We start from the raw sequence: 21,206 nt of genomic DNA, 5'->3' as shown, positions 1-21,206 counted from the left end.
CACCACTTGGCCAGGGCCGGCTCTGAACTGGTCACAGATGCATGTATAAATTATGAGAGGCCTACATACTGTAGCACTTTCTGTAACTGTCTACTAAAAATACTTACGGTGAGCACAATGGCCCCTGGCCGTTTCATTAGTGGTTAAACTCTGTTTCTTTCTCAATATCAAATCAGTAACATTCAGATAACACAATAAGCTTTTAGAAAATGTATACTTTATTGGGTCTATCTTGGCTTAATGTGTTGTTATTATTGTTTTTCTGAATTGGTTGCCACTACCTCAAATGCCTTGCCCTGTTTAGGGTTTAGAAATAAGTGCTTGCCTCCATATGGGTTAAACGTCGCAACTCTGAACTCGAACCCAAAGACTAAACCAACTAGGATATCTACTCACATCATTTATTACTCAAGATTATACAAGATTATACAAGATTACAGACAGGGCCTAGGGCAGGGGCCTAGTAACCAGGTGCTAATCAGGAAGTTCATAAAAGGGGTCAAACAGCTTAATAGATAGACATTATAAAACAATGAAAAGGATTAATTAAGAAGGAAGGTGTTGAAACGTGTAACGGTTAACGATCCTGGATGTCTTGGCTTACCGACAGCCAGAGGAGAACACAGAATAATAATTATAGATTGAGTACCCAATTCCAAATATCCGCAAACTTGGTTCATTGTGTTGTTATTGTTGTTTTTCTGAATTGGGTGCCATTACCTGAAATGCCTTGCCCCGTTCAGGGTTTAGAAATAGTAAGTGCTTGCCTCCATATGGGTTAAGTGCACTTTTCCCTGCATTCTGGTTGGGACTTTGTCACCAAAATACTCTATACTTATAACCATGACTGAACACCATGTTAAGTCGCTCTGTGTAACACAGCAATGTGCTACTCCATGGCATGTCATGTTATCTCTGTCCCTACACAAACCATGAGATGCATTATAAACTAAAACTGGGAGAAAATGAATTATTTGAATTGGAGTCTGATGCAAACTAACAGAATCCATTGCAGAGCTAAATAATGTCCCCTTGGAAAATGTGTCCGGCCCTTTTTAGCTACGCTGGCTTCCAGCAGAGCTTATGGTTTATACTGGAGCTGGCCGAAAATAGTTCCAGCAAAATAGTTGCATTTTCATCCGAATTTGCTGTAGCTGGGCCAGAAAATGTGCCAGGATACCAATATTTTGAGCTCTTGTTTCGATAGGATTATAGCTATTCATAGCAGAAAGACTAAACGCCCCATAATTGGCAGTAATTGGCAGATTTTAAGCTGGAAATTGTTGTCTGGTTAAAAGTGGCAAAACAGCCTTGATCCTACCTGTCTCTGTAATGTACTGAACGAATGTAGGTAATAAAGCCACTGAAAAAAAAGGCACTGGAAAAAAAGGAACGGAAAAAAAGGCACTAGGTAAAAAAGGCACTGGAAAAAAAGGCACTAGGGAAAAAAGGCACTAGGGAAAAAAGACACTAGGAAAAAAAGGCACTAGGTAAAAAAGGCACTGGAAAAAAGGCACCAGGTAAAAAAGGCACTGGAAAAATGGCACCAGAAAAAATGTATGGGAAATCTCTGAGAAAGCTCTACTACATAGATAAAAATAAAAACAAAAAATTTCTATGTGCATTTCTATGTGTAGTTTTTTTCTACATCAACAGAATACTGGGTGGTCCAAAAAAACGGAACAGCCTATTTTCAGTACCCTCCGACCAGAAAAACTAGCTTGGATAGGCAAAAAATGATACAAAGATCATCCGATTTGTTCCAGTAGTTTAATCAAATGAGATTCAGGGTTTCCTCACCAATAACCTATTTCTACAAGATACAATAGTTTATCACAAGAGTGGCTATTGACATCTAGCAAAACATTCTTGATGAGTCTCATTGCAGTTTTATTGGTGAGAAAGACTTGGAAGCACATTACACATAGCACATTACACATATAGAAATGCATGGGGGGGGGGGGGGGCACCCCAAATGAATTTTTCACCTAGAGATTTCCTGGTGCCTTTTTTTCCAGTGCCTTTTTAGCTCACCTGTCAGGTGAGCTAATACGATACCGCGGCGTCTGGCGTCCGTCGTCGTCGACGTCCGTCGTTAACTTTTGACAAAATCGTGGCACGTTTCTTAACCGCTTGACCCAGAAAGTTCATACTTGGTGTGTGGGTACCCCTAGGCAAGACCTTCCTTCAGAATGAAAATCAGCGCAATTTGACTGCTGGTCTGCCATATAGGGGGTGCTCTTTGAAAACCTATTTTTGTCATTTTGAAGCTTATGGTTAAAGCTAGAGCGATGAAAATTTTATGGTGGGTGTATCTAATAAAGGTACATCACATATCACACAGGTTTTTGATTTGACCTTCATTTCAAGGTCACAGAGGTCGAACTCTAAAATTTCTTTGATCATGGCACGTTTTTTTGCTATTGGTCATAGACTCTCTAAATTTGATATGTAGACACCTATTGGGCATCTCTACATGTTGACACAGGAGGTACCTACTATTCAGGTATAAGTAGGTCAAAGTTAAAAAAGCCCATTTTCTTTATTCCAGCAAATTGAAGTTTGAAATGAAGTTTTAGAGGTTGGCCTGATATAGAGGTTTCGATATTAAATAGATTAATTTCGTTTCATATCACTAGGTGGCGGTATTGTGCAAAAATGTCAGTTGGCACATTGCCAGCAGTTTTGAATTTCGCGGTTCGAGGCAATCCGTTCGGGTATCCCAGATGCGCAGTGTTGTACTGCGCCACTAGATCTGCATACTACAAGTATGGAAGACAGCCATTTTATGAATTTGAAGCGAGACGAAGAAGGAATTAAATCACCTTGAATCAATGCTAAAACTTAATCATCCGCTCTTCGGATGAGGTCGTATGTGTTGATTACATTCTTGTGATTGGTTTGAGATTATTAGTTTGTCCTCATTGCCGGTTGTTTTAGAAAATTTTGACTGTGATTGGAAGGTAAAATGAGAAACTTGTCACACTGTTCTTCGGCTTGGAATGGGGATAGTCAATGCAGAGCCAGTTGGTACAAGCTGCCTTGCGAATCGGGGTGGCGTAATAATACTGTGAAAGAACAATAAAATGATGAATTGTAGCAGTGTGTGTCAGAAATTATGTGATTTCCATTGCATTTGACGATCCCAAAGTTTCGAGAGTATGGCAAAATGGCGGCTGGCGTCATTGGAGATTAGCGTCAAGCCGGAACCTTTCGTTACAATGTGGGCTTTTAAACACAAGTTAATGGTTTGTAATATCCCCAGACGCTACTCATTAGGTAAACCTCTACTAAAAACACTTGCTTTAATTTTTGTAAACATGTCACGAGTGCTTAAAAAGAACCATTTTTGTGATCGTTTTTCGTCGCTGTAGAAATGTACACAGTCAGAGTCAGTCAGTGTGTCAACACAACAACGGTGTTAGTATACACATGAATCCATGATACATGGAGACACGAATGTAAACATTTGCCTGTTGGGTCGGAAGGAGTTCACCGTTACCGATCACTGCCCCAAGAAAGGTCATCTGAGCTGGTTGACTAAAGTAGATGATGATAATGATGAAAGTGTAGCGCAGCTGTCATCAGTGCTTTTATAGTTAGGCCTAGGCTAGCTAGCCTATAGTCGGATTCATAAGTAAATGTCACTGACTGCCCTTTTGGGTCGCTGTGCAAAAACTATTGGGCCGATTTCTTCAAAGTTTGATTTTTCTTGAATCTAATTTCGGGACCCAACACAATTTCCAGGTAAGAGATTTGCAAATTATAAAGAAAAAATTGTCAACTTTGGAGCCCTTTGGCCATTTTGGGGGAATCTGGAGGGCCCGATTTTTTTTGATGGATAGTTCTAGATGAAACTTGGCAGCTTTAAAGATACACACGAAAAAAAATTAACCTGAACATTTCAGCAAAATGCATCCAGAAATAAGCAGTACAGAGGAGAAAATGTCAAAATCAATACACTGGGCCCCTTGTCAATGTACACCAATACATACAAAAAAATTATTTCGTAACCATGGTTACTGAAATATGAAAATCCTCTTGGGTCCCGAAATTAGATTCAAGAAAAACCAAACTTTGAAGAAATCGGCCCAGTAGTTTTTGCGCAGCGGCCCAAAAGGGCAGTGACATTTACTTATAAATCCGACTATAGGGCTGTCTTGTAACTATGTTATTTTCTCAAAAATGAATACAAACTGCTACCTAGTTACTCAGTACATCATATTCTATACTGTGCATTCCTTGCTTCAATTGTTCTTGTATCATATTTTTCAACATTTCTCTCTAATCGCAAGCCGAGGATAAATACTCCTTTCAAGATAGCGTATTCACACGCAATTCCACAGGTACATCCCATTCATTTGAAATTTCGGCCAATGACAGCAGGTTTTACAAAATGTAAATGCGCTGTTTATTTTCAATAGTCACCGAATAGCTAAGACACATGTAAACCCGTTTTAATTGGCCAGAAAACATCTCTAAGCTTCTCCCACAAATAACGATTCACTTATTCCAACGTCAGTAACATGTGCACGCGGAAAACAATATGACTAACTCCACTTTTTCAAGACAAACTACACCATCCCACAACTATTGCTTGATTCACCCCTAACAATGAGAAGTTCTTCCTCATACTCTCCCTTTCATATCGACAGGTGAGCACAATGGCCCTGGCCATTTCATTTGAAAATCTGTTACCTGCATTCATTAGGCGACAATTGAAATACCTATTCAATGTGATGTTTTTTGGATGGTGGTCTTTAAATGTCTGAGTTCCATGTGGAAATAGATTTGGAAAAGACTTGGCCTCAATATCTTCATCCATCAACATTTGTGCAGGCTTATTGTTTTCCCCTGGTGCAACGCATATTATGTCATCAAACTGTTGATCAAGAATTTCTTGGCCTACATCAACTGGCTGTAGGCATGTATCTAATGGCATACCACGGAGTTCAGCATCTCTTTCTTCAGCTTCTCTATGAGGATTTTGGTCAGTTGTCATCTCTTCATCTGCTACTTTCATCAGTGTTTTATCTGATGCATATCAATGGTTTTGTTTTGCGATGACTGGTGTTCGCATTTTACAGATTGCTCAGTGGTGTCATTTTTCAGCTGTCCAAGATCACAAGTCCATTCTTTATTGCATATTATATCCTTGTACCACTTATTATTTGCTTTTAAGAAATGCAGTGCATCATGAATTCTTTTGGTGTTGACTAATTTATATTTGTGATGGCCCTTGTATGAAAGTTTCCGTTTCAATTTGATGCGGAGTAGCTGATCATCATTGGCTAAGCGTGGTAATGCATTTGTTGTGTGAGCAATATTAGTAGGTACACATGTGACAGGGCCATGAACACCATGTTGGCCACCTTTGGGTAAAGCTAACAATTTCATGAAAGGAATGTGCAAAGCAACAAGATGGCTTTCAAGAGAATTCAAGGAGGCCATTTCTTTTGGTGGATTTTCAAGGGCCAAGTTATTGCATGCAGCTTCTTCTGGCATTTTACCAGCTGTGAGTTTGGTATGACATGTTGAACATATCCATAATGATGCAACAGGTGAAGACTTAAGATGACATTGCTCATCACATGATGAACTCTGGCAAATGTGAACATATTTATAAGAAATGCAATTTTGCACGTCCTCTGTATACAACTTGGGATCACAAGCTCTGACCTGATTGTCAAACATTATTCTTTGGCAGACACAGCAGATGTACTCAAGTCCATTCAAGATTTTGTCTCTGAACTGTTTTATAACCAAGTCTATTTTTTTTCCGATTTTCTGAATTAGATTTCCTTTTGTCATTAACACGCTTTTTGAATATCTTTTTGTGCCTCATTTTCTTGATAAATTGTTCTATTTTTGGACTTCACATTTTCTCTGAATGTGTCATCATTGTCATACTTTTGTTTTGCCATGGTTTTATTTTTGGTCTTGACATTCTTTCTGAATGTGTCATCATTGTCATACTTCTGTTTTGTCACAGTTTTATATTTGCCCTTCACATTTTCTCTGAATGTTTCATCATTGTGATACTTTTGTTTTGCCAGGGTTTTAGTTTTGGTCTTCACATTTTCTCTGAATGTTTCATCATTGTGATACTTTTGTTTTGCCAGGGTTTTAGTTTTGGTCTTGACATTCTCTCTGAATGTGTCATCATTGTCATATTTTTGTTTTGCAACGGTTCTATTTTTGGACTTCATATTTTCTCTATATGTCTTTTCATTGTGATATTGTTGAGTTATTCTGCTGATAAGATTTTCTCTGTAGACCTCATCTTTATAATATCTATCTTTGAATCTTTTTTGTTCAGATTCTTTAAAAGACTGATTTGTTTGCTTAATAACTTGACATTCGGTTGTTCTTATATTCTGCCTTCTTCTTTTATTAGATAATTTATTTGCTTTGTAATTATTTGTTTGGCGACCTTTCCTTTTAATATTTGACAAATGTGCAGGTGTTTGCAGCTGGAGAGAAACATTTACTTCATTAGTGTTAATGATACTAGGAGTGCATGTATTTTGCATTACTTTGTCAATTTCTGATACATTACTAGCAAAATGCAACGGGGGATGGCTATGCATTGAGCTGCAAAACTTGTCTTCATTTTGATTTGGAATTTTGGATGGTGAGCCAGTATCAGTTTGAGTCCTTTCATTCTCGGAATCATTGTGTGTCAAATCATGTATGGTAATTGCATCTACTATAAATTGATTTTCTCCAAATGATCGATTTTTCACATTTGGCAAGAGAGATTCTATGGTTTGCCAAATTTTTGAGACAGTATTTTGTAATGATGAAGAACAAATGACCATGGCTTTTCCTGTTTCACTGTGTCTAGCTTCTGTATCACGTTGATGGGGATCAAACAAGCAATATATAGCATTGTCTGAAAGACCTCTTTTGTAAATGCATGTTGTGCTACCTGCATAGGTGATGAGACATGCTTCATGAATTGCCAGAGCATCTGCAATACAATCATCTAGTTTCTTTAAATCAGGGTAGATCCAATATTCAAGAATACCTGCAAATTCAATATTTGAAAAACTGAACTGTTTGCCATTATATAGAATTGGATTTGGTATGTCAGTTATAGCTAAATAACCAGTTGGTGTGGTAATTTTATCAATATATTCTCTGTATAAAGTTAAACCATTATATAAGATATCATCTATATAAGCAGGGGCGATTGTCGACGACTTGTCCATATGATTCTTAATAAGAAAGCTGAGACAATTCATCACACAGTTTTTAGCTCACCTCTTAGCAGAGGTGAGCTTATCCCATACCGTGGCGTCCGTCGTCCGTCGTCGTCGTCGTCGTCGTCGTCGTCGTCGTCGTCGTCCGTCGTCCGTTAGCAGGGCACGTTTCGTAACTGTTAGAGCTATTGAGTTGAAACTTGGTACACATGTACCCTTATGTAATGACACCTGGGAGACCAAGTTTCGGTCCGATTCGTTTCATGGTTTGGCCACCAGGGGGCCAAACGTTAAAAGTGAAAATATGCAATATCTCCCTTAATAGTAGTCGGGAAATTTTGAAAAAAATATGGTAGGTACTTCTAGCAAAGGTGCATCATATATCCTCCGGGTTTTTGATTTGACCTCCTTTTCAAGGTCACAGAGGTCAAATGGTGTAAATTGGCCATTAGGATGTAACGATGGCACGTTTCTAAACTGCAATGACTATTGATACCAAATTTGGTACACATTTACCCCTTAGTCAGGTGATCTCAGGGACCGAAGTTTGGTCCAATATGATTCACCACTTGACCACCAGGGGGCAAAATCCAAAAACCTTAAAAATGTGATTATTCCTTAACTTCTTGCCCGATTGCCACCAATTTGATATCATGGGTACATCTAACCACCATACAGTATATGTCACACAGGTTTTTAATTTGACTTTCTTGTCAAGGTCACAGAGGTCAAATGGCGTAAATTCGCCGTCGGGCCGTAACTATGGCACGTTTCTTAACTGCAATGACTATTGATCACAAATTAAGTACACATGTACCCCTTGGTCAGGTGATCTCAGGTACCGAAGTTTGGTGCGATCTGATTTGCCGTTTGGCCTCCAGGGAGGGGGCCAAATCCTAAATTCTTCAAAATGCCATTATTCCTAGTAATGACTTGCCCGATTGGCACCAATTTTATATCATAGGTACATCTAATTCTAACAACCATTCAATGTGTCACCCGGGTCTTCTTTGATTTGACCTACTTTTCAAGGTCACAGAGGTCGAATGTACTGTAAATTGGCCATTTTGGGGAAATTGTAATTGCTTGGACCTACATCAAACCTAACACTACATGACACAAGACCATGCTCTTTATCCATCTTTCCTCCACATGAGGTGAGCACAATGGCCCTGGCCATTTCATTTCCATAACCAATGCCCTCGAATAAATCATCATTTTGTGACATAGTTCCCAGAACTACATTGAAATATTTGTCTGTTGTTTTGACAATGTTGTTGTCTTGTGGTTTTTGCAAATGCTGGATGTTTTCATTATTGGAGGTTTCATTGAATTTGGTACTAGTAACAAGTGTTGATACATTTGTTTTATGTGTGTCAAGGACAGCATTCATATCACCCTCATTAAGAATAATTTCTGACTCGGAAACTGTGGTAATAACTTCATAATGATTACCTGATGAATTATCAAGAGAGATAGATGGCAATCCTGTTGAACCGAAAACTGACCATTTTTTGTTATAATCATCGGTGAAGATTTGTATGTTAAATAAGTGACAAGCTGCTGCAATTTCAATATCAGTACCCCAGACACCATTTTCAGCGATGTTTTTTGAATGAAGGTATTCTTCTAATTGATTCATGGTGAGACCTCTGTGTGTAGTAACAAATGTTCTGCAGCTGGTGTTGCTAAGCAAATGCTTAACAACGGCTTTCCTAACTTTACCATGATTTTCTTCATTATTGGTTAGAGCATAAGACAAAGAACGAAATAAACAATTACCATCACCTATAATAGGTTTCCAGTCAACTGGATAAGACTTCTGCAGATTAAGATTTTCGAGTGGTATTTGTGGCTTATATGTAAATTTAAGTCCAAATGCATCGCTGGTTTTTTCTGAGTTTCTGTAGTAAGAGGTGTGAAGGTTGATATTGCAACTTTCTCTCCAGTATACATAACATCATCATTACTCTCAGACAATGGACTTGTTTGGGTAGGGGATAAATGCACTTTCTTCACTGGATGTGATTTCTTATTTTTCCGTTTTCTTTTGCCATAACCACCAGTTTGTGAAAAGCTTATCTTTTGACAGATTATTCCTGTTCTTTTCTGGTGAGAATCAATCTGGTGTTTAATTTGTGGTTGAGGAAGTGGTTCCAGTTGACATTTATGACATTGTTGTCTCAGATCTGGGGTGGCTGTATTTAAGACAAAAATAAGAAGATCCTGAAGTACACACAATGATGTAAAATAATCACATGCACTAGCAATCGAAGCATAATATGCTGCACTCTGTAATTCTTTTAAGTTCTTTGATAATGAATGATTTTGTTTTTTTTGAGTGATTTAATCAAAGCAAACATTGTGATCAAATTGTTCATTTTCTTCAAATATCTTTACTGTGTGCTTTTGTTTACTAAGTGTTATTTCATCAAATCGGACATTGTCTTTGGAGAGTGGCGAGATTTGTGTACAACCACACACATGTATTTCCTTTGCTTGACTTTTTGCTATAGCTTTTGGTAGGTATGAACCTATTGTTGCACGGTACTGTGCAAGCGATATCATATTAATTTAGTTTATATAATGAACAAATTTTCTTGTCATTTGCCTGTTGTTTTAAGGTATGCCTGTAGACATTACAGTGAGGTTGGGTGGAAGTGAAGTAAAGCTGAGGTGAACAGAATTGAGTGAAAGGGAGAGGAATCAAGATGTGCTGAAGTTAATCCAAGGGTGGTGAGTGAAGTTAATCAGGAGATGGTTCTGAATAATTGTGAGAAAAATGGATAGAGTGATGAAGTGAGGTTTGGGTCCAGTGAGAATGACAGTGAATGGTGTGGTGCAAGTCAATGGTCTAGTGAGAATAATATGTCAGTCAATGGTCTGGCAAGATGAGAATCAGTGAAACTAACGTCGGAGTTGAAGATGACTGAGAATCGAGTCTGACATGATGAGAACCAAGCGAGAGATGAGAACAAATGAGTTGATAATGATTGAATTATGACTATGAGGCGACAATGAGTATGCGTGCACTTAAAGCTGATAATGAGTGGGTAATGAGTCTGTGATTAGTGGATAATGAGTGGATAGTAATTGAGGAATAGTGGATAATGAGTTGAGTGGTTAGTGAGTCAATAAAGAGTGGATAATGAGTTTATAGTGGATAATGAGTTTTAGTGGATGAGTTTATAGAGAGTCAAGTCAATAATGTGTCGAGTCGAGAAAGAGTGGCTAATGAGTGGATTCAAGTTGAATATGAGTGGAGTTTATAAGGAGTGTGGTTAATTTCAATTCAAGTAAAAAAGCATATAATCACACAACCTGAAAAGAGAAAAGAAAAAATTAGTGAAGCATTGCATTGGATTATCCAAGCAGCAAAGAGAACAGAGTGGAAGAAGAGGAAAAGGCAGAGTGGTTCTGCAATACTGAAAAGAATATTGGATGTGGAGACGGGATTTTATTTTTAATTTCAATATTTTTACTGCCACAACAACTGTAGACACAGACCCAGTTTATGAAAATTGCTAAAATGGTGGAAAGAATGAAAAATATGAAAGTTTTTCAAAAAAAATTCCAATGGCAATGTGACCCTTTTGACCTAGAAAATTGGCAACCAACCAGTCTACTGTTATAGCCAGTCGTCTCTGAAGTAACAGTTCAAGAATGATTATTCAAATTTCTCGTAGCAGAGTCAAATTGTCACGATCGACAATGACTTACCTGATGAGTGTGGTGAATGTCAAGCTGAAGCAAGTTACAAATACTACAATCATGCAACCTGAAAAGAGAAAAAGAAAGAATTAGTACAAACTAGAGAGAAATTTGAATTCACAAAGAATGAAGTGATCAAGGTCGACAACATCCTGAGAACTCGGTGCATTTCCACTCTGCTACGCGCGTTTCAATACCCTGAGGAAATTTGACGAGATTCAACAATGAAATACCTTGTCTATTAAACTAACACCAGCAACCTCGGAATGGCTGACCAATAGCACGAAGCTATCAATTATGGGCGCCCCCCCCCTGCCTTCTGCATAACTCAGTTTACGTTGTGTGCACTACACCTTTCACATGCTATTTGATTGACCCCAAGAGAAGCGCTCTGATTGGTGAGATCGGGAATAGATTTTCTGATTTTACACAATCAATTTGTAAATTACCGGTATGAATGTGTAGTGTTGATTATTGTCTCCACTGCCCCTGACCATAATCTCATAGTGATTGTTATTGTTGCAGGGTGAAATGTTGAACACAGAACATCACCATTTCAGCAGCGGCCGGGGGGCTTTGACCCGAATGCATAATTCTGCCACTTTTCAAAGTTTTGATGATAAGTCAATATTTCGGATCACTTTAGCTCCATTTACACTGGAGAAAAATAACCGTGCTTGGACCGGAGCACCGAGACTATCAACTGGAGGTAGTCTCGGTCCGGTCTGAGCACGGTTCGGTTAAAAAATAAGCAAGTGTAAACGGTGCACCGATCTCGGCAAGGTTCCCATTTGAGATATGCGCATGCGCAACTCAGTGTGGCCTCCTCCTTTTTTTATAGCTTCATGATTATACCCACTTGACAGGGCTTTTGGTAAGCCACCAGGCTGAGGAGGGGTAAGAAGGGTATGCCCCAACTCCAAACTGGAGGGTGCTTCAAATGGAAATGAATAGACACCTTGCGAAAGTCGGCCATGCTGGACAGAAGGCGGTCATACTGATTACTGCCCGGTACCGCGCGGCAATGCCCGGTGCTGAAAAATTACTGCCCGGTAGCTATAAACACATTATTTGCCCATCTTTTTCTTATAAATTTCATGTTTTCAAGGTAATCTATTCTTATGCATTTTCAGGGCATTTCATGGTCGATTAGAACTAGAAATGTCAGTCATTTAACCAGCCAATCCCAGAGTCTGATGTTGCAATCTAGACAAGCCCATACCTCATGCCATTGGCTGATGCATGGAAGTACTTCCATGGCTGATGCACATGTCGCCCAATCACCTTTCCCTTTGGCAGTGTTTCACAGGAGGGGTTTTGCGCATACCAATGCCAGTTGTTTCTAAAAATAGTTCTCTCTGCTGCAAACTGTAGTAACTTTCAAACCTCAATAATAAGTTTGAGGAGAGTGGCTATTCTGGAGTTTTTAGCGAAATAATCAACAAAATGACAATTCCTTTGCAGTAAAAATGGACTTTATTAGCACACATTCACCTTTCTAATAAACGTTTTGACAATGACTGCATCTTTGGGGGCAGAACTGCATTCTGGAGACATTTTTTTAACACCTCACCTAATAATTTGGAGACATTTCTTCATTACAGCCAGATCCCGTTAGCGAAGGTCAAAAAGCGAACATCAGGTTGCAAAGGCAAATGCATTGAGGCCGTGAGGTTGGAGTTTCTCTTTGAATTGCCCGATGATGTTGTTATTAGGGTAATCAGGCGTGATCAGAGATTAGCGCAATCTAGCCTATGGCATGTCTGGCTGACCTACCACAGCAGGTGTTACGGAATTTGTTATCATTACTCCTGCCTGTAAGTGGCACATCATCTGACAAAATCAGAGTGTACTCGATGTAGGCCTAATGGCAATGCTTCAGATGAAGACCTGATTGGTCCTGTCGGATGCTTGTTTCTATATTGCAATATTGTAGTTGATCATGGTGCAGGATGTAACTGCTTTTTCGGACTGTTTGTTTATAGTAGGCCTATGTGAAAAAAACATTTCTTTTTTTTTCATAGTTTTTAATCAGACTGGTTAAACATGTACCTTGCTTTTTAAGTTAGGCCTGTAAACAATAATGACGTAGGGGCCTTGAAGGCTTTAAACAATATTGTTCCACCCTGCGAAGAGCGATCGTGTGCAAAGCGGTGGGACAGAATGGGGTACAACTAGATTACCCTGGGCTCACTGTCATCCATCCGAATTTGACCACCCCCACTCTTACTCTTAGGAGAGGAGCCTTGCCTCTATCTCGACCTAACTTGAAAATAGTACACATCCCTGCGGCCTATATAATGTATGCTATTGCGTGGCCTACTTACTGACACAGGCTCCCTGTAGCCAGGTCAGAACTATCCGTCCAATTTCAACTTAAGCTAAAAAGATTGCAATGCATCAGGTTTGGATATACTGCCTATCATGCAATGTCCAGTTTAGCATGAAGCATGCTGTTTCATCTTTACTTGTTCTGTTAACACACAGACCATGCAGACCTTGGCCTAGGAATTTTATGGTCAGTCTGGGGTGAAATCCCAAGGTGTATTGTAACAGTAACAAACAGGAATATTGCTTCAAATCTGCCAAGGGTTTGTAGAGTGACGAAATTTCATGGACATCAGATAGAAACCAATGCAGAAGCATACACTGCTTCTCTGCATCACAATCATTGAAGCAACTGTTCCTTGACCAATCCATGACTCATCATTATATAACATTATATAACAATTCATGGCACGAATTCAGCAACACATTGAGTGCATTCGATCTAATCCACTAATCCACATACCCATATTGCACCAAGTGTAATGAACCCAGTAAGACAGGTAAACCTAACACAGCAGGTGGTGTCTGTAGTGCAATAGCAGATGTCTAGGAGGAAGGCCTTGGAGTGCAATTAATCAGCTTATCTGACCTATTATAAACATCCAGCTGAGAGGCATTCCACCTATTTTGCTCATCTTTCGCTAACGGGGTCTGGCGGTCATGTATGACATTTATCATGGTCGTAGGAACCATGAATTGAAAAGCCTGAATTTTATAAGAAAAAAATGGGCAAATGATGTGTTTACAATTACCGGGCAGTAAATTTATTAGCACCGGGCAGTGCCGGGCGGTACTGGGAGGTACCGGGCAGTAATTAAAATTAGTATGACCCACAGAAGGGGTAAACAAATCGAGGTTGTAATGTAATGCACGCTAATTATGTACAGTAAGAAGTTTGACGGCTGATTTTTCGCCAACCAAACGGACGTGGACGTTCTGCTTACACACTCACAATAAGTTCATATGAATATCTCACTATTTACGAGCGTGAAATCGGTGAAAATTGCGGAAGTCGTGAGCTGTGCCACTTGAAAGATGTGCAAACTGAGGTCAAGGTCACTTTAGCTCGAGTCTAGGCCGCTCACCATTTTTCATCTACTTTTAATAATGTCCAAAAATTTGCATGAAAAACTACAATACAATATTTTGAATATCACTCAATTCATTTTTTTGTTAAAAAATCCTTCTTTTATTAATTAGTCTCCGCCACGGAGTGCAGCGGAGACTCTTCGTATAGGCCGAGTGTTCGCGGATTTTGTCGACCTCGGAGCCAGGACGGCAGTTGTTCGGCAAATGCACATTGCTCTGAATGTCGATAACCCGCCTAACCTCGCATTTTTGGTCAGCAAAGTTTTGAAAAAACCTGAGACTACAAAAATCGATCGTCCACAAATTCAACAGTAATATATCGTGAACATTTGCCACAGTAAAAATTGTAGGTAAATTTGCAGAAATAAAGGAGATCGAGGACAATTTGTTTCCCACATCGTGCCATACTATACCGCCATGCTTTATCGCACAGTGCTCTGTTCAACGGTTGCATAATCGCATAGCCAGCGCTTAACCTATACCTAGCTGTATAGCATCCACAGGGAGCCAGTTTAGCCTGTCATGAGCCTTTAGTTTAGTACATTCTGCATCGCGTTTATTGTCATTCATCCATGTAGGTTATTTGCTTGAATTCGGAGGAAAATTCCCATGAGACTATAAGGTACTGTGAAAATGTTCCCAGGTTGGTTAGCCAAAAAAATATATTCGATTTCTGGTTTCAGGTCAGAAGGAATCAGGCGGGTTTTTTTTAAACAGAAGTTTGTTTTATTAAGAACTGGGAGTCTTAACTTCAAAAAGTTACACACACAGCGGATACAACGCTCTGAGGAGAGCAAAAATCAATATTCTTGAAAAATAAAAATAATAACTCTTGAGGCCGGGGTGCTCGGTTTAATGACATCATGCCATGATGGACAAAAAACATGTAGCTTGGTAGTGGCGGAGACTCACGAGTCTGCTTCAGACTCGAATGCCACTTCTAGTTTTATATTATTAAAAGTAGAAGAAGAAAAATGGTGAGCGGCCTGGACTCGAGGTAAGTGACCTTGACTCAGTTTGCACATCTTTCAAGTGGCACAGCTCACGACCTCCGCAATTTTCACCGATTTCACGCTCGTAAATGGCGAGATACCTATTCATAATATGAAGTTGTGAGTATAAGCAGAACGTCCGGCCACGTCCGTCTGGTTGGCGAAAAATCGGCCGTCAAACTTCTTGCTGTAGCTACATAGGTAATGTAATTGGCTTCATAATATCGACCGACACTGAACTGACGTACGTTTCCGAACGATACCGCACAGTGCAGTGCAATGCACGCAGCACGCCGCCACAACACACACACACACACGACCACGTCCACGAGTGACGAAGACGCTGTCCGACGCTGCCCGGCCACGCGACATCGTTGGACAGCCTGCGGTTTACCTACCTAACCTAGGGTAACCGCTAAAAAAGCGACGAAGTTAACTTTGCTGGTCAATACTACAAAAGTAAAATCAGTAGCCTGTGCCTCTTTGCACTTCCACAATTGCTGAAATTAAAATTCAAGTTCAGACACTGGAATTGGTAAAATTCCGCCATCTTGGATATCGGCATCCTGATATTCAGGTGTTTTCAACACTGCGTCACCACCACTTCAAACTCCAAAGTCTTATCCAGGCCTAGTAAGTGCCACCTTCTTTCATAAAATGGCTTGTTTTATAAATAAATAACAAAATATGATCTTTGTAAATAAAACCCGAGATGTTCTGGTGTGTTTTTACGTGAATTTATTGCAAACTATCAATGCAGCGTAGTGCAGCCATCGTGTTCTCGGGCGTAGTGGTGATGCGATAGCCTCTTTCAATTGTAAAGATTCTTTACATTTCCACATGCGTGGTACTGCTTTTCAAGATGGTGGCAATTTAGCAGTGCTAGAGCCGTTGTTTAGGAACGACATCAGCGCCTCTAGTGTCAAGATTGTATCTTGGCTTGCTCAGGATCTACCATTCGCCGAAACCAAACGCCACCTGGCGTTAAAAAGGAGTAAGCTCCACAAACGCTCGCAGTGCCGTTATTTTACCCTTTTGGTGTTTGTCGCTTTTTCAGTCAGCGCCATCTATCGTCAAAACTACTGACAAATTTTGCGTTGCCACTTAATATATATTGTTTCATGCTGAAATTGCATTTTCTCCCTTACGCCAACCCCGATTTGCATGAAACTTTCTTTATCCGAAGCGGAACTCTAATACGCACAAAACATCAGGAGACACGTCACCCCGATTTTGTCAACGGTTTCGACGATAGAGGGCGGTTAGTGAAAAAAGTAAAAAAATGCATTAAATGCCACCTATTATCAAAACCTGTAACTATAACATGACTTCGTCGGTAACATCTGGTGGGTAATGAGATTCTGCATCAGATGAAATTAATCTGATTCAATTCGGAGTTCGCATTCGGAAGTTATAGCTCTTGTAAGAAAAACAAGATGGCTGGTCTGGAGGCCATATTGAATATCCGATCGCAACCAAAACCTATATATTCCCTGGGCATCATAGGGAGGCATTGTTCTATGCCACTAGAATAAACTCAAAGGCTCGCAGTGCCGATATTTTACCATTTTGGTGTTTGCCCCCTTTTTTCAGTCAGCGCCATCTATCGTCAAAACTGTTGACAAATTTTGGGTCGCCACCCTATATATTTTATGCGCAACAAGATTCTGCATCAGTTGAAAGTAGTTTCGTTCAAATCGGAGTGCGCATTATGGAGAAAAAGCCATTATTAGATTTTCACTTAGCGCCCCCTAGCGGCCGACCCCCTCAATGAATTTCGTAATTAGGGCAAGGAGGATCAACTTCAGACTTGGGCCTATCATATGAAATAAGTTCCACATCTACAGCTATCACCATCTCTGAGATTTGCTCTGCACAAAAATCCGTAGAAAAAAGAAAGAAAGAAAGAAAGAAAGAAAAAACACAAGCAAAGCAATAGGTTTTTGTTTTTTGAGAAAAACGAAAACCTAACTATCAAGGTGGTTTATTCATAACAAGTGTTGAGGCAGAAGAAATGTTTAAACACAAACATTTAACATTTAACATTTCAAACAAACATTTAACATTTAACATGCGATTGTGATTTCCAGCAGCTCTCTAAAGATTCTGATAAAATTATCTCCACCAAAACATCTGAATGATCAAAAACACCAGAACATTGCGAGATATTGTTGGTGGCACCGGCAGCAGGTCCCATTAAGCCAAGTATAAAAGGTGGGCACACAGAGATTTCATCAAGTGTTTTTGATGGCAGCTAATCCTAAGCCTGCTGAAAAAGGGTGCACATAGTAAGTTTGAAACATGGTAAAGGGTTGGCTATAGGTGCCGCCATTTTGGGTAGAGCTTGACATCTTGGAGCAATCAGAACTCATTCAAAATGCAGTAAATACAAATTTCAAGGCTGGGATGCAGTTTCCTGGAAAACAAAGAACTGCACACCAGCCTTGAAATTTGAATTCATTTTGAAGAAGTTCTAATTGCTCCAAAATTTCACGTTCTAGCCTAAATGCTGGTGCCTATAGCAAACCCTTAATTCAGTCCAATGAGTTGGCAGTGGCTCCACTTTCCTCAGAAGATGAATGAACTTTGTAATCCGATCAACACCAGAGACAAGTCTACAGTAAGCCATGGATATAGAGGAGCTGCAGTACAGGCTCTACATGTACTTTTTGATCTCGTCCAAGTCTTTCTTTGAAAATAGGTAATGCTGACGCCTGTCCATATTTGGAGCATCAAGGATAACTTTGATGTCCTCAATCAGCTGCCAGGAACTTTGGTCCAAAAATTCAAACGAGTTTGAACCTGCAAAAGAATTTAATGTCTTAGCTTATCATTAAAAAGATGTATCTACGTCACTCATCAAAAAGTTTCAAGTTAAAGTTTGTAGTTTGTAGTCTGATATCAACTACAGTATACATCACGCCAGATTATGCCACAAACGATGTGCAAGGACATGTATGGAATTGCCCATGAAGTATCCTGTGGTTAGTGTAAGGTGCTGGTTTACAATGTTAACAACAGGGGGAATGTTCATTTCTAATGGTACCCTGTGAACATCCTCCTCATCATTGCTCAACCAGATATCTCACCTTGAGTAGCAGTTGCCTTCTTCATGTACTTGACCTGACATTGACTTTCTTCGACAGCAAGCAGCATTCCCACATAGTACTTTTCACCACACTGCACGACTGCGAATGATCCAGTATGAGGAATGCCTGGTGGTTGGATGTTCTCATCATCTGGTGTGTTGACTACCTGTGACGAAAGATAATTTCATTACATGCTATTTTCTGAATCCCAAAATGACCCATTAACACTAAGATTATCATACACATCTTGTGAAACCTACCTTGGTGAACTTTGTTGAAGCGCCATCCGATTTTTTCCTAGCTGCATTCAATGTTTGGGTCTGAACTAAATCATCGTTCATACAAGAGAATGAACAGCAGGTGTGTGAATATCTGTTACCTTTAGCTCACCTCTTGGCAGAGGTGAGCTTATCCCATATTGTGGCGTCCGTCGTCCGTCGTCGTCGTCGTTGTCGTCGTCGTCGTCCGTTAGCAGGGCACGTTTCATAACTGTTAGAGCTATTGAGTTGAAACTTGGTACACATGTACCCTTTTGTAATGACACCTTGGAGACCAAGTTTTGGTCCGATTCGTTTCATGGTTTGGCCACCAGGGGGCCAAACGTTAAAAGTGAAAATATGCAATATCTCCCTTAATAGTAGTCGGGGAAATTTTGAAAAAAATATGGTAGGTACTTCTAGCAAAGGTGCATCATATATCCACCGGGTTTTTGATTTGACCTCCTTTTCAAGGTCACAGAGGTCAAATGGTGTAAATTGGCCGTTAGGATGTAATGATGGCACGTTTCTAAACTGCAATGACTATTGATACCAAATTTGGTACACATTTACCCCTTAGTCAGGTGATCTCAGGGACTGAAGTTTGGTCCAATATGATTCACCACTTGACCACCAGGGGGCAAAATCCAAAAACCTTAAAAATGTGATTATTCCTTAACTTCTTGCCCGATTGCCACCAATTTGATATCATGGGTACATCTAACCACCATACAGTATATGTCACACAGGTTTTTAATTTGACCTTCCTGTCAAGGTCACAGAGGTCAAATGGCGTAAATTCGCCGTCAGGCCGTAACTATGGCACGTTTCTTAACTGCAATGACTATTGATCACAAATTAAGTACACATGTACCCCTTGGTCAGGTGATCTCAGGTACCGAAGTTTGGTGCGATCTGATTTGCCGTTTGGCCTCCAGGGAGGGGGCCAAATCCTAAATTCTTCAAAATGCCATTATTCCTAGTAATGACTTGCCCGATTGGCACCAATTTTATATCATAGGTACATCTAATTCTAACAACCATTCAATGTGTCACCTTTGGGTCTTCTTTGATTTGACCTACTTTTCAAGGTCACAGATGTCGAATGTACTGTAAATTGGCCATTTTGGGGAAATTGTAATTGCTTGGACCTACATCAAACCTAACACTACATGACACAATACAATGCTCTTTATCCATCTTTCCTCCACATGAGGTGAGCACAATGGCCTGGCCATTTCATTTATATACCAACAAATATAGTGAGGGCTTAAAAAGTAAGGCAAGTTACATGTACATATAAAACCAAGTATACATATACATGTAGATCATAGAGGAGAGAGCGGACAGGTGACAGTGATTAACCATTTCATTAGGATGAGGTGCATGACAAGTTCAATCAGGTGTTACTCCTAAGTGAAAACCAAGCTAAGAAGATACTTACACACTCTTGTGATTGATCTTGACAGGTGCTTTCTTCTCAACTGGGAGGCATGCCACGAAATGGTTTGGATTCCACAAGCTCTTGTTCTCATCACCATGAACATTGGTGAACATGATGTAGGCACAGTCTTGAACATCAGTTTGATCTTCTCTTGGATAAAGGCTTCTGTTTAGCAGTGCAACCATCTTGGGACCTCCTAAAGTTGGATAGATAGAGATGATCCTTGTCTTCATGACAGAGGCTAGGGCATGCATTTGCCATGCACCCATATATTTGCCATTGGCGATAATGTTCTTGGCCTCTTTTCGTAGGAGTTCTTGTGGAACTTTGCTCTCGTTTATAAAGCTTGACAGAACTGAGTACCATTTTAGAACATCGACGCTAGTGTCAGTAAGCCCATGGCGAAGGAATTCGCTATCTAAGTAGTAGCTTTCAAATACCACCAGTTCCATAGCTATCCTGATACGTATCTCAACATGTCTTAACTGAGTCCCGAAGATTATCATGCTGGCAGTCCGTGGCAAACAGTTGCCATCCCCATATATCTCGACAGGCACATGGGTGCTCGGCCCATTGTAGAGGGGGAGTGAAGGCTTGTCAATAGAACAGCGACCGCGGTCTGGAAAGAGGGGACGAAGTGGATACATTGCTTCAATCATATCGATCAGACGGGGAGCAAGGTTCTGAAGGTTTTCATAGTCCAGTAATCCCAGGTGCTGCTGCAAGTTGGAGAAAAAGGCACTTCTATCCACCAGCTGTATTTGGCTAGCAAAATTGTCCGCTATTGGCGTAGGTGTTATCAGGGCTACGTTTGTGTCAGATACTGAAGAAAAGAACATAACATATGTAGGAACAAGTACTGTCATGATTGGTTGTTTGGAGAAGAAACAATGTAAAAAGACATTTGATCAATAATAAGCTTAACTAGACAACTTTACTTGTAAATACTAGTATGTAGCTGTGTGTTTAACGTGATAACAGTTTAACGCCTAATTAAGGTCATGATGGTGCAAATTGGCTAACTTGCCTGAATCAGAAATATCCTTGAACTCCCAGTCAGAGTCGGACTCATCTTTGATCTGTCCATTCTC

The sequence above is a fragment of the Lineus longissimus genome, chromosome 4 (genome assembly GCF_910592395.1).
Source record: "Lineus longissimus chromosome 4, tnLinLong1.2, whole genome shotgun sequence".
NCBI lineage: Eukaryota > Metazoa > Nemertea > Pilidiophora > Heteronemertea > Lineidae > Lineus > Lineus longissimus.
This window is presented reverse-complemented; position numbering follows the sequence as displayed.